A 14,234-nucleotide genomic window follows, 5' to 3' on the forward strand; every position below is an offset into this window, starting at 1 on the left:
CATGTGTGTCTTGCAGGCGTCTGTCGCGCGAACCGTCTCCGTGTTACTGACGGCCGTCCTGCACGTGCCAGGGTCTGTTCCCGAGCTATTAAGCGTCATGAATCTGACCGCGTATGGATGCGGCGGACGAGATTCACTTAGCTGCCGCCGCGGTCTGTCTGTAATGGGTTTTTAATCTGGCTGGGCCAGTGTCTTTCCTCTGCAAATGTTCTTAACTCGCCTTGATTGCTTTCTTCCAGGTGGCTGTCAAAGGGGCCGTGTGGGATTCTCAAACAAAAAACAAACACACACACACACAACACACACACACACACAAAAAACACAGAGAAAGTTAAGCGGAATGTCGCAGGGGCGTTTAGCCTAGTGGTTAGGACACAAGGTTAGGAGCTGGGTTTAGGGGTCAGCTCCGCTCCTGACCCAGCCTCCTGCCAGTGACGGCGCAGGTGACCGGTTCCTGTCGCCCTCGGGGAGGTGGCGTTGCATTCCCAGCGCCTGGCTCTGGTCCTGGCCGGGCAGCTTTTGCCGGAGACATCTGGGGAGCGAACCAGTGGGGGCGGGAGCCTTCTCTCTGTCTCTTCGTTAAAGCAAATAATTTTAATACTGAACATCACTGTTCAGACGTCATCCTGAAGCGTTGTCAAATTCCTGCATCACTAAGAAAAAAAATGTTTCCTCATACACCTCTTATGATTATTTCTAAACATTTTTAAAAAGATGTATTTATTTGAAAGGCGGAGTTACACAGAGAGAAGGAGAGAAAGAGCAGCAGGAGCCAGGAGCTTCTTCTGGGTCTCCCACATGGGTGCAGGGGCCCAAGTGCATGGACCATCTCCTCTTACTTTCCCAGAAGTGGAACTGGAGCAGCCGGGACTCAACCCGGAGCCCCTGTGGGATGCGGCGTCGCAGGCGGCGGCTTTACCTGCAATGCCACAGTGCCGGCTCTGACATCAACATAATTAAGATGCCACTTCGCCCCAGCGTGGAGCCCTGGTATGACCCACTCCTCCTGGGATCGCCCACGAGCGGCTGAGATCGTCAGTGGTCGCTCCCACCCTCGGGAGCACACAGGAAGCGCAGTGCTGCTTTGCTCTCTTTGGACGTTGCAGCCTGTGCCTCCGCGTCTGGGGGTATTGCCAGCTCCTCTCTGTCCCCCGACCCTCAGAAGTGATTTTCCCACCACACCGGTGCAGACTGGCAATTGTGGCAGAAGCCCACGAGCGCCACCTGGTGGTGGCCGCTGGGAGTTTGGCGAAGCACCATGGAGATGCTGCCTCAATGACCAGAGGAATGTGGGCTGTCCATCAGGTCTGGGATGCTGTCGAAGAAACTCTTAGTAAGAAAGGCAGAGCCGAGAAGAGGCCGTGAGAAACTGCACCCAGGAATCCCCTCTTAGCTCCTCCCAGTTTAACATGCCTGCATCTCTTCCTCTTTTTCTTATTTACTTATTCAAAATTTTTCATTTTATTTGAAACACAGAGAAAGAGAGAGAGGGAGACCTTGCACCTGCTGGCTCATTCCCTAAATGTCCAAATCAGCAAGGGTCGGGCAGGCTGGAGCCAGGAGCCCGGAACTCCATCCAGGTCTCCCCATGGACGGCAGGAGCCCAAGTACTTGGACGGTCACCAGCTGCCTGCTAGGGTGGGCGTTAGCAGGAAGCTGCAACCAGAGGCAGTGCTGGGGCTTGAACCCTGACCCTCTGGTATGGGATGCTGGCCTTTCAAGTGGTGTATTTTTTTTTAATTTATTTTATTTATTTGAAAGGCAGAGTTACACAGAGAGGTAGACACAGAGAAAGAGAGTGATCTTCCATCTGCTGGTTCACTCCCCAAATGGCTGTAATGGCTGGGTTGGGCCAGGCTGAAGGCAGGAGCCTAAAACTCCATCTGGGTCTCCCACATGGGTGCAGGGGCCCAGGGACTTGGGCCATCTTCTGTTGCTTTCCCAGGTACATTAGTGGGGAGCTGGATAGGAAGTGGAGCAGCCGGGACTCAAGCCGGTGCCCATATGGGATGCTGGTGCTGCAGGTCATGGCTTAACCTTCTATGCCACAGCATCATCCCCTACAATTCTGCCTTTCAAAGAAAATAGATAGATAGATGATAGATAGATGCCATTTTGGAAGGGGAAGATTTATTTTATTTGAAAGGCAGAATTACAGAGAGAGAGGGAGACAGAGAGCTCTTCCATTTGCTGGTTTGCTCCCCAAATGGCTATAAAAGCCAGCGCTGGGCCAGGCTGAAGCCAGAAGCTCCCTCTGGGTCTCCCATGTGGGTGGCAGGAACCCAAACACTAGGGCCATCTTCCGCTGCTTTCTCAGGTGCATGAGCTAGGAGCTGGATTGGAAGTGGAGGAGCCAGAACTTGAACCGGCACTCACGTGGGATGTTGGCGCTGCAGGCGGTGGCTTTACCCTGTACATTCTTTTAATGTTTATTTATTTCCATTTTATTTGAAAGTCAGAGAGACAGGGGGAGCTTTAATATGTTTACTCCCCATGTAAGTGCCCAGAACAGCTGGGGCAGGACCAAGATGAGGCCAGGAGCCAGGAACTCCATCCCCGTCTCCCATGTGGGTGGCAGGGCCCGCACAATTGAACTGTCACCTGCTGCCTCCCAGAGAGTGCTTTTTTTAAAAAAATTATTTATTTGAAAGTCAGAGTTATACAGAGAGAGAAGGAGAGGCAGAGAGAGAGAGAGAGAGATCTTCCATCCACTGATTCACTCCCTCATTGGCCGCAACGGTTAGAGCTGCACTGATCCAAAGCCAGGAGCCAGGATCCAGGAGCCTCCTCCGGGTCTTTCCAGGCAAGTGCAGGGGCCCAAGCACTTGGGCCATCTTCTACTGCTTTTCCAGGCCATAGCAGAGCTGGATCAGAAGTGGAGCACCCGGGACCCGAACCAGCGCCCCTATGGGATGCCAGCACTGCAGGCGGCAGCATTACCCACTATGCCACATGCCGGCCCCCCAGAGTGTGCTTTAGCAAGAAGTTGGAATTGGAAGTGGGTCCAGGGCTTGAACCCAGGCACTCTGGTATGAGATGCAGGTGTTTTCAGCCAGTGTGCCGAATGCATGCCCCACCGAGGCCTGTTCTGTCCTCAACAAGGAAGACAAGGACTCCAGATGGCCACGGGAAAGACACCTGGGCACATGGCCTGCCCTGAGTTGGCAAGTGGTGCATGCTGGGGGCTGTGCATGGGTCGAAGCCGTGCTGGGGCTCTTCGTAGTTCCTTTTTTTTTTTTTTTTTTTCGTTTTTCTAAGATTTATTTATTTATTTGAAAGGCAGAGTTACAGGAGGCAGAGGCAGAGAGAGAGGTCTTCCATCTGCTGGTTCATCCCCCAAATGACCGCAATGGCTGGAGCTGGGCCGATCTGAAGCCAGGAGCTTCTTCTGGGTCTCCCACACAGGTGCAGGGGCCCAAGCACTTGGGCCATCTTCTACTGCTTTCCCAGGCCATGGCAGAGAGCTGGATCAGAAGTGGAGCAGCCGGGACTTGAACCGGTGCCCATACGGGATGCCGGCACTGCAGGCAGAGACTTTACCCGCTAAGCCACAGTGCCGCCCCTCTACATGGTCCTTCCCCAGGTTACCGCAGCTCTCTTCTGCCTGGTCCAGGGGTGCATCTGCAGGTGCCAGCAGCAGAGGTGAGAAGCCCCAGCGTGAGCGCTGCATGTCAGACTTCCTGAAGCCCTGGACAAGTCACGGTGCCTGCACCCCACCGGCAGAGGGAGGGCGAGCAGGAGATGCCACTGTGGTGTGGAGTGGTGGGGAGAGTGGCTCTGTGCCTGGGCAGCCCTGGCGTGGGTGGGGGGAGAGCAACGTGCACCAGTGCAGAGGCTGGGCCTGATGTCACTTCCCGGGGTGGAGTCGCCAGGGCACAAATAAAGGACTAAGTGGGGAGAAGGCGAAGTAACAGCTGAGTGCAGACGAAGGAATGAGAACAAAATAGAATGACCAGGTGGGGCTCCATGCGTGCCAGGGCCTCCGGCCTCTCTTCTTCCGGCTTAGCCTCCAATGGATGGAGGACACCGTTAGGGAAGAAATACCAAGAACTGCTCAGTCTTCAAACTGTGGCCCGGCTCTCAGCCGACTGACAGCTGTGCAGCCATAAACCACGGTGATCAGATGCTTAGAAAGGAATCTGGTGCTGTGGCATAGTGGGTAAAGCTGCCGCCTGCAGTGCCGGCTTCCCATATGGTCGTCGGTTCGAGACCCGGCTGCTCCACTTCCGATCCAGCTCTCAGCTACAGCCTGGGAAAGCAGTGGAAGATGGCCCAAGTGCTTGGGCCCCTGCACCTGTGTGGGAGACCCGGAAGAAGCTCCTGGCTTCGGATCAGCTCAGCTTTGGCCACTACAGCCATCTGAGGAGTGACCCAGCAGATAGAAGACCTCTCTCTCTCTTTCTCTCTGCCTGTCTGTAACTCTGCCTTTCAAATAAATAAATATGTCTTTAAATAGAAAGAAAGAAAGAAAGAAAGAAAGAAAGAAAGAAAGAAAGAAAGAAAGAAAGAAAGAAAGAAAGAAAGAAAGAAAGAGAGAAAGGGCCGTGGGGACAAAGGACAGAATAAGATGGCAGCAGGCCCCACAGGAACACGCATCACCCCTGCTCTGTTAAGCCGACCAGGGAAAAGCAGTGGGTCCCTGATGGGATTAAAGCAGTGGGCACTTCTGGCTGGCTAGGAGTTCCCCTGGGGGCTTGGCCTCCCCTGAGACAAAGAGGATTGTGGGAGGCCTTAAGGCAGACTCAAAGCTAGCTACTCCCAGCTGTGAGAACGTCTCATCTCACCCTGGTCCAGGCACCCAGCAGAACCCTGATTGTCCCCCAGCCATTGGCACATGGTGGCAGATGAAACAGGACTGACATGCAAGACAGAGGAGACAGGTGCACCCAAGTGCCCCATGAGGAGCGGAATTTGCTCCTAAGAAGGAAGGGGACACTCTGCAATAGGTGGGTTGGAGGGCGTCCTCTCCCAGGAAGGAGGCCAGGGACGGGTCACCTGGGAAGAGAGCAGGCCAGGCAGCTGCCACTAATGCCCAGCCCAGCTGTGCAGGGCAGCCGGTGCCCGTCCCCTCAGGGCGTCTTCCCTGTTTTCATGGGAACGCTGGCTGTATGCCGTGGGCCGATGGCCCTCTATCCTGGCTGCCCCCGCTCACGAGCACCCCTGCGGGAATTGCACGGCCTTCCAGGCTGATGGGGGTCCCCTGGGGGTGCCGGCCATGCACCTGCTGCTGTGGAACCGCCCCCAGTGACAGCAGACTCAGAACCAGCCTGTGCGGAGAGACGGGGGGCTTCCCGATGAACTGGGGACCCAGGTAGCTGGCCGCTGTAATGACCCCATCCCTAATAACATGCAGTGTATGTACAGGGGAGGCTTCTGGGAAGACACCACCAGCTGTCACAGTACGTCACGGTGTTGTCAGGAAGATCCAGCCCCCCACGTGCGCATCGGGGGCTCCCAGATGGGAGTGCCTGGGTTCGAGTCCTGGTCCTGCTTCTGCCTCCAGCTTCCTGCTAACACGCGCCCTGGGAGGCAGCAGGTGATGGCTCAGAGGGCTTGGGCCCTGCCGTGCGTGTGGGAGACAGACTGAGTTCCAGGTTCCTGGCTTCTTTTCTTCTTCTTCTTCTTTTTTTTTTTTTTTTAATTTGACAGGCAGAGTTAGACAATGAGAGAGAGAGAGACAGAGAGAAAGGTCTTCCTTTTCCATTGGTTCACCCTCGAAGTGGCTGCTACGGCCGGTGCCCTGTGCCAATCTGAAGCCAGGAGCCAGGTGCTTCCTCCTGGTCTCCCATGGGGTGCAGGGCCCAAGCACTTGGGCCATCCTCCACTGCACTCCCGGGCCGCAGCAGAGAGCTGGCCTGGAAGAGGAGCAACTGGGACAGAACTGGCGCCCCGACCGGGACTAGAACCCGGGGTGCGGTGGAGGATTAGCCAAGTGAGCCGCGGCGCTGGCTTATTTATTCATTTGACAGGCAGAGAGAGAGAGAGAGAGAGGGAATCGATCTTGCACCTGCCTGTTTATCCCAGTCTCCCAGATGGGTGGCAGGGGCCCAAGGACTTATCAAGCCCTCGTCTTGAGGACCACGTGTGTCGGGAAGCTGAGTTGAGGCCTCTGCAGGACCGAATCCCTAAGGAAAACGGCCTGCGGAGATATGGAGGCCAGCGGGTCTGCTCGGATTCAATGTGGGAAAGAACCATAAACCTCGTCCAACAACATGAAGTTGATTCTCATGCCCTCCTAGGACAAATCCGTTCTTTCTTTTTATTTTTAAATATATATTTATTTATTTGAAAGAGTGACACAGAGAGAGGGAGAGACACGGAGAGAAAGAGATCTTCCATCTGCTGGTTCACTCTCTAAATGGCCCACGTGGGTCCAGGGGCCCAAGCACCTGGCCCATCCTCCACTGCTTTCCCGGGTCCATGAGCAGGGAGCTGGATGGGAAGTGGAACAGCCGGGACTCAACCTGGGATGCCAGTGTTGCAGACAGCGGCTTAACCCACTTCTTGGTTTTCACGTGTGGTTCCTGGCCCGTGACACTGCAGCCCCTGTGATGGCCACGAGACCAGAGCGATGCATCGCAGGCCGCGGACGGCAGGGTCTCAGGCCTTCCCCCTGCCTGCCTTCCACCTGCTCCTCTCCCCCAGGCAGGCTGTCTGTCAACCTTGGACCAGACTGGCTTTGTCCAATCACGACGACATGGCCGGATCCAGCCTGAGCAATGATGTCACCATAGAAACACAAGGGCCAGGGACCCTCGTGCACTTGGCCTTGCCCCGAGCCTTGGAGATGTCCACGCTCTCTGCGGACGTCTCCCTGTGGCTTGAGCAGCTCTGCAGGTGGGTTTCTCTCGGGGGCTGGGGGCTGCAGGCTTAGAAGAGACAGTTTTGTGGCCAGACGGCAAGAGCTGCATTCTTCCACCAGGATCGCGCGCAGCACCCCTGTCCAGCCCCAGCTCCTTGCTTCCCATGCAGCCTCCTGCTAGTGCACACCCTGGGGGGCAGCCGGAAACGCTTCAAGTCCTTGGGCCCCTGCCACCCACATGGGAGACCTGGATGGGCTCCTGGCTTCAGCCATGCCCAACCCCGGCTGCTGCAGACATCTGGGGAGTGAACTAGAGGATGGGAGATCCCTCCGTCAGTTGCCTCTCAAAAAAATAAACAAAGAAATAGAATTAGGGTTCTTATAATTTTATATTGAATTTGCATTCATGATACCAACTTATTGATTACTTTTGCTTTTTCTCTCTTATATTTGAAGACTTATTTATTCATTTGACAGGCGGAGAGAGAGAGAGAGAGAGAGAGAGAGAATCGATCTTCCAACTGCCTGTTCATCCCAGTCTCCCAGATGGGTGGCAGGGGCCCAAGGGCTTGGGCCACCTTCCATTGCTTTGCCAGGCACGTTAGCAGGGAGCTGGATCAGAAGCGGAGCAGCCGAGACTGGAACTGGTGCTGTGACACGGGATGCCAGTGCCGCGGGGGTGGATTAACCTGCTCTGATACAACGCTGCCCTTTCCTCTTAATATTTTTCTTTTATTTATTTATTTATTTTTTTGACAGGCAGAGTGGACAGTGAGAGAGAGAGACAGAGAGAAAGGTCTTCCTTTGCCGTTGGTTCACCCTCCAATGGCCGCCGCGGCTGGCGCACCACGCTGATCCGATGGCAGGAGCCAGGAGCCAGGTGCTTTTCCTGGTCTCCCATGGGGTGCAGGGCCCAAGCACCTGGGCCATCCTCCACTGCACTCCCTGGCCACAGCAGAGAGCTGGCCTGGAAGAGGGGCAACCGGGACAGAATCCGGCACCCCGACCGGGACTAGAACCCGGTGTGCCGGCGCCTCTAGGTGGAGGATTAGCCTAGTGAGCCGCAGCACCAGCCTCTGGCCTTTCCTCTTATATTTGGCGTAGATCTAAGTGTCTCAATGCCCTCCACTTTTCTTTTTTTTTTTTCTCTAGAATCAGCTTTTAAGGGCCAGTGCGATAGTGTAACAGGTAAAGCCATGGCCTGCAGTGCCGCATCCCATATGGGTGCAGGTTCTGTTACAGGAACACGAGGTGGGAAGACTCCCTTTGTTCAAACAGGCACCAGAGACACTGGAGGATCGAGGCGGCTTAGTACGCCAGCGGGCTCGGCTGCAATCATTTCCCGAGAACTGAGCGCCAACCCCAAGTTTCTTAACAATATTTATAGGTTCACCAGCGTCACACCTTAGCCGTTACAGCGTCGGTGGGTTTACATTGCACCTGTGTGACTTAGGACCACACTTCCAATGGTCGGTGGGCCTGGTGTGTTTGTAAAAGGGCTACCAGGGACAGATTTCTTGGACAGATCTGTGGCTGGAGCTTACAGCAGAACTTGGGGCTTCTTCCCTCCGTGGACAGGAGAGCAGTGGGCAGTGCTTACTAGTTCCTTGCGAGCAGCCGTCTGTCACGGTCTGTGTTGGGGGGAGGGGTCTGCTTTGCTTTCTTGGTCTCTGGTTTGGGGCTGAATTTCCTCTACAGTTGAGTCCCGGCTGCTCCTCTTCCAATCCGGCTCCCTGCTCGTGTTCCTGGGAAAGCACTGGAACATGGCCCAAGGGCTTAGGCCCCTGCAGCCACGTGGGAGACCGGGAAGAAGCTCCTGGCGCCTGGCTTCAGATCAGCCCAGTTCCGGCTGTTGCAGCTGTTTGGGGAGTGAACCAGTGGATGGAAGATAATCTCTCTCTTTCTCTATCTGTCCCTTCCTCTCTGTAACTCTACGTTTCAAATAAATAAATGCATCCTAAAAAAAAGAATCAGTGGCCGACGCTGCGGCTCACTAGGCTAATCCTCCACCTAGAGGCGCCGGCACACCGGGTTCTAGTCCCGGACGGGGCGCCGGATTCTGTCCCGGTTGCCCCTCTTCCAGGCCAGCTCTCTGCTGTGGCCAGGGAGTGCAGTGGAGGATGGCCCAGGTGCTTGGGCCCTGCACCCCATGGGAGACCGGGCTCCTGCCTTCGGATCAGCGCGGTGCGCCGGCCGCGGCGGCCATTGGAGGGTGAACCAACAGCAAAGGAAGACCTTTCTCTCTGTCTCTCTCTCTCACTGTCCACTCTGCCTGTCCAAAAAAAAAAAAAAAAAAATCAGCTTTTGGGTTTATTATCAATTTTAATGCTGTCAGATTCATTAAATCACCTTTTCCTGGCTTTGCTTTCTTTTTTAAAACTTTTTATTTTTTTGGCTGAGACGTTGGATTGCAACACTCTCCCTATCCGTGTGTCCCCTCACAACAGTGAATGCATTCGAAGCTGCTGTGTTTCACAATGTGCCGCAGCTCCAGCCAGGCCTAATGTGCCACAACGACACCAGCTGACAGCAACCCGAAGTGTGATCACGCAGTATCCCAGATTTCAGAACAATGCGCCATTGCCATGTTTAGCTTCTCCTTGACTTAAGGGTTATTTAAGAAAGGGGGTGCGGCCGGCGCCGTGGCTCAATAGGTTAATCCTCCACCTTGCGGCGCCGGCACACCGGGTTCTAGTCCCGGTCAGGGTGCCGGATTCTGTCCCGGTTGCCCCTCTTCCAGGCCTGCTCTCTGCTATGGCCAGGGAGTGCAGTGGAGGATGGCCCAGGTGCTTGGGCCCTGCACCCCATGGGAGACCAGGAAAAGCACCTGGATCCTGGCTCCTGCCATCGGATCAGCGCGGTGCGCCGGCTGCAGCGGCGGCCATTGGAGGGTGAACCAACGGCAAGGGAAGACCTTTCTCTCTCTGTCTCTCTCTCTCACTGTCCACTCTGCCTGTCAAAAAAAATAAAAAAAATTAAAAAAAAATAAAATAAGAAAGGGGGTGCGACTGTTCTTGTTCTTGTCGTCCTTTACTTTTGTGGGCAGTCTCTGGTTTATTGCGTCGTGGGCATGGAGTTGGTTTGCCCGCCCTCTGCCTCAGAGACATTTTCTAACTCACCGACGTACGCAGGAAGACAGCACATCTGGGCTGTGCGAGGTACAAAGCCGCACGGGCGTCTTGAGTCTGTCTCCTCCTGGCAGCGTTCAGGTCTTTGACGCTTTTATTTTTGTCACTTAAATTATTCCAGCGGGTTAGGCCACCACCTGTGGCGCCGGCATCCCATATGGACACTGGTTCGAGCCCCAGCTGCTCCACTTCCGATCCAGCTCCCTGCTAATGCGCCTGGGAAAGCAGTGGAGGATGGCTCAGGAGCCACCAGGTGTGCGACTCCCCGGCTTGGCGCTCAGGTCGCGCCAAGGTGCAGACTTCACAGAAGGGGCGCCCACCCACCGGCAGGGGGCGCTCCCTGCCCTCTCGGGGGATCACCGGGCCCCAGACCTCCTCCAGCCCGCCCCTCGCTCCTCCCGGCTGGCACCCGGGGTCTGCCGGCCACCCCCGCGCCTCCTCCTGCAGGGATTCCGGGCACTCCTGTCGGATGGGGTCGCCCCAGGTGATCTGGGAACTGCGGGCTCCTGCTCGGCGCGGTGCGCCTCGGTTTGCACCTGCCTGCTCCCCCACTGACTCGGGTGTAACCCGCGGGGTTGTTCCGGGACCATAGTATTTCCCCAAACCCCGGGTGGAGGTGCAGGCGGGAGTGGGGGAGGGCCGAGCTCGCCCCTAGCGAGTGTGCAAGTTATCTCGGGTGGAAGGAAAAAGTGCAGCCTGGAATAAGAGCAGTTTATTCTGGCGCTTTTTTGGGGGGGACATCGTTCATGGAGAATGCCCGACATGAAAGAATGCAAGTGTGATTTTCAGAAATGTGCCCCCCCCCCAATTAGCCTCTTTTCATTCCATTTGGGAGGTACCCTCCTGGATGGGAAAACTGGCTTCTGTTCTGTGTGTGTGTGTGTGTGTGTGTGGCAAAGCCCTTGTTGGAAGGTAATTCTCAAAGGGCCAGTTCCTGGCTGCCGGGCAGGGGGAGTGAGCGTGCCTTGGAGGATCTGCCTCTCTCTCGGCTTCCCAGGAGCCTTGGGGAAGTACAGGTGTTCATGGAGGAGAGGAATTGAGTTGCAGATGGAGGCAAACTGGTTTTTCCACAGCTGGGAGAGGACTCCACCTCGTCTGTGTCTGGTTCATTGCCCAGCATTGGGGATGGGGCAGTGTCCCCCAGGTTTCTCAGGGACCTCCTGCCCCCCAAGGCAAGCCATGGAACGGAGAATACCTCTTCCCCGAGCTGGTCACAGAAGCCAGGATCCCTTCTCCCTAAAGCCAGCCGGGTGCCCCCTGCCCAGCTGGCCACACAGGGGCCCCGCCCCTTCCTGGGGAGGAAGGCAGGCTGCACGGAGGGGCCTTGCTGGGTGTGCCCGGTCTGTGTGATCACGTTTAGTCCTGATTCTGCGTGGTTGTCCTGGCGCCCTCAGCCCTAGTGTCACCCAGGGGGGGTGCCCCCACCCCAACACTGGCCTGACTGGCCAGGCCAGCGGGCCCAGGATGGCTGCCTGAACAACCATGGGAGCCTTCGGAGTTGCTGGTAACCCAGCGTCCGTGCTGACACGCCCACTGGGTACTGAGATGGCCGCTCAGAGGGGCGGTCTTCTGGGGAGAGCGAATCCAGACCTGGGACAGAGAGCAGCTCACGTGGGAGGACAGAGCAGGCGGGCATCCCAGCGCCCCAGGAAGGAGCTGGCCGCCCCGCCGCCCCACCTCCCTACCTCCCTCTGCTGGGAATTTCTGGATGGGGTGTTCTTGAAAAATCCTCCCAGGACCTCATCAGTGTGGTGTTAAGGGACCTAACAGCTCTCTGGTGCCAGCAGGGGGAGCCCCTGAGCTGCCCCAGGGAGCGGGCTGGGACCAGACTGAGTGGGTGTCAGTCTGTGTGCACATGGACGTGTTCTCTCTACAAATTCTCACTTTCCTCGGCCCGTCTACACACATAGGCTGATATCTGCCTGTGAGGTTTGAGGATTTTAGGGGGGACAGAATGGGAGGGGTAAAGAGAAAGTGGGGGTTGGGCCGAGACAGAGAGCAGGGGTCTGAAACAGGCCTGGGGTGGGGGGCAGTGCGGAGCAGGGGACGGGCGCTCTGCTCCTGGCCGCTGAACTTGAGCTGTTGGTGCTCAGCGTCGGGACCCCAGCGGAGGACCTGATTTGGGGGTCCCTCACAAAGGGGGTGACCTCAGCATAAAATGGCCCCTGGCCTCGGGTCTTCGGGTCCTGTTGCCTCGCTCTGAGTGCATCTCCGTGTCGCAGGAGCGGCTGCTGCCGCTTGGGGAGCTGTTCGTGGCTCCCCTCTCCCTCCAGGGACGGACACTTCTGCCGGTTTCTTTCCCATAGAGGAAGATGCCAAATATGGGGGGCTGCTGAAGACGGTTCACGATTGGATTCCGGCAATTTATTAATTTATTTGAAAGGCAGAGTTACAGAGCAAGAGAGAGGGAGAGACAGAGAGAGAGATTTTCCATGCCCTGATCACTCCCTAAAAGGCTGCAATGGCCAGAGCTGGGCCGATCTGAAGCCAGGAGCCAGGAGCTCCTTCCAGGTCTCCCATGTGGGAGCACTTGGACCATCCTCTGCTGCTTTCCCAGGGCACAGGCAGAGAGCTGGATTGGAAGGGGAGCGGCCGGGACAGGAACTGGCACCCACATGGGATGCCGGTGCCGCAGGCAGTTCTAACCAACCACGCCACAGCACAGGTTCCTAAATGACCCACTTTTAAGTCTGTAATTAAATAAGGATTTTTGTTGCTGTCAACAAACGTGTGATGCTTGTGGTGCGTGCTGTGGCGCAGCTAGCTAAGGCGCTAGTTGGGTGCCCCCATCCTCTCTCGGCGTCTGTTCACTCCATTTCCAATCCAGCTTCCTGCAGATGCCAGGAAGGTAGCCGGCGACGGCCCAAGTGCTTGGCCCCTGCCACTCACTTAGGAGACCCGGATGGAGTTCCTGGCTCCTGGCCCAGCCGCAGGCTGTTGCAGGCATTTGGAGAACAGACCAGTGGGGGGCAGATCTTTCTCTGTCTTTCAAGTAGATGAAAATAAACGAACCCTTAAAACCGTCCTGCGTTTTTCTTGTTTGGTCGTGGGGTGCAAAACAGCTCAGAGAAGACGGGTTCACAGCAGATAGCTCAAGGCCGAGCTTCAGACAGCGCACAGACCCATTTTGCAGCAACCAGCTGGGGGAAAATCTCCCTCGCAATCCAAAATACCGACTTGCCAGTCACTCGCGGAACAGCACGCTTTTTCTACCTCCCGGACTTTGGGACAAAAGCAACAAACGGGCATTTACTGTGAAGGGGGAAGGGAGACAGCAGGGCGTGGGGTTAGGAGTTCAAATCCTGCCCGGCACACAATAGCTGCGGGATCCTTGGGGGGGGGGGGGCCTCCACGCTGCGCGGCGGCTGTGAGCCTAGGTGCGCAGACCCAGTCACCTAGCAACAGGCTCCTTTTGTGGTCTCCTTTAGTTATGCAAACGAGGCCGGGTAGCACCCACCGCCCTGGGGAGGAGGCCGCCCCTTCCCAGGCCTCTCGGAATGCCCGCGGAGCCGGCTGCAAAGGCAGCTCTGGGGCTTTGGTGAGGAAAAGGCCGAGGCTCCAGCCTCCTACCACCTACTCCTCCCAGTCAGGCCGGGGCCTGATGGAAACCTGCTCCCACAAAGGCCCGGAAGATCGCCCAGCCGTGAGCTTGTGGGGCTCCCCCGGCTGACGGGCAACCACACGGCCCGGACACCCCTAGATGCTGCTGCTCCTGGGGGAAGGATGCGGAGTGGGGGCCACACCTGCCTCTGAACCCAGGGCTCCACGGCGGCCCCCAAGACTGTGCAGGCCCAGTGTCCAACAGCGCCACTCTCTGGAGAACGCGGGAACAGCAGGAGGTGACAGCTTTTCCAGAGAACACGGGGTGAATTAAGGAAGTCCCTGAGATTCTTGGTCCATTTAGGAGGGAGGGGACCCCGAAAAGGTGAGCTGGACTTCCTGCAAGTAAGGGCACGCGAGAGAGTTGAGCGATCAACGAGAAGAACCTAAAGGTAACCCGTTCTGTGCGCCCGGTACACGTTGAAATGCTTACCCCACACCAGGCATATCCCTGGGTGTCACTGTCGCCGGTGCTGGCGCTCTGGCGTGGTGGTGCGTGCTCTCTGGCCTGCTCTCGCCCGACATCTCCTTCAAGCTTCACCAGCACCCCTCTCCCCCAGGCCAACCACAGAACCTACAAGGTCACTCTCCCTGGAGGGCCCGACCCTCATTCCACAGGGGTCTTGCCCAGTGCCCAAGGGAAGGAATGTGACAGACCCAGAGGAATGCGGCCTGACAGGCCTGGCTGGTTCCCCCTCACTGTG

The sequence above is a fragment of the Oryctolagus cuniculus genome, chromosome 3, assembly GCF_964237555.1.
Source record: "Oryctolagus cuniculus chromosome 3, mOryCun1.1, whole genome shotgun sequence".
Lineage (NCBI taxonomy): Eukaryota > Metazoa > Chordata > Mammalia > Lagomorpha > Leporidae > Oryctolagus > Oryctolagus cuniculus.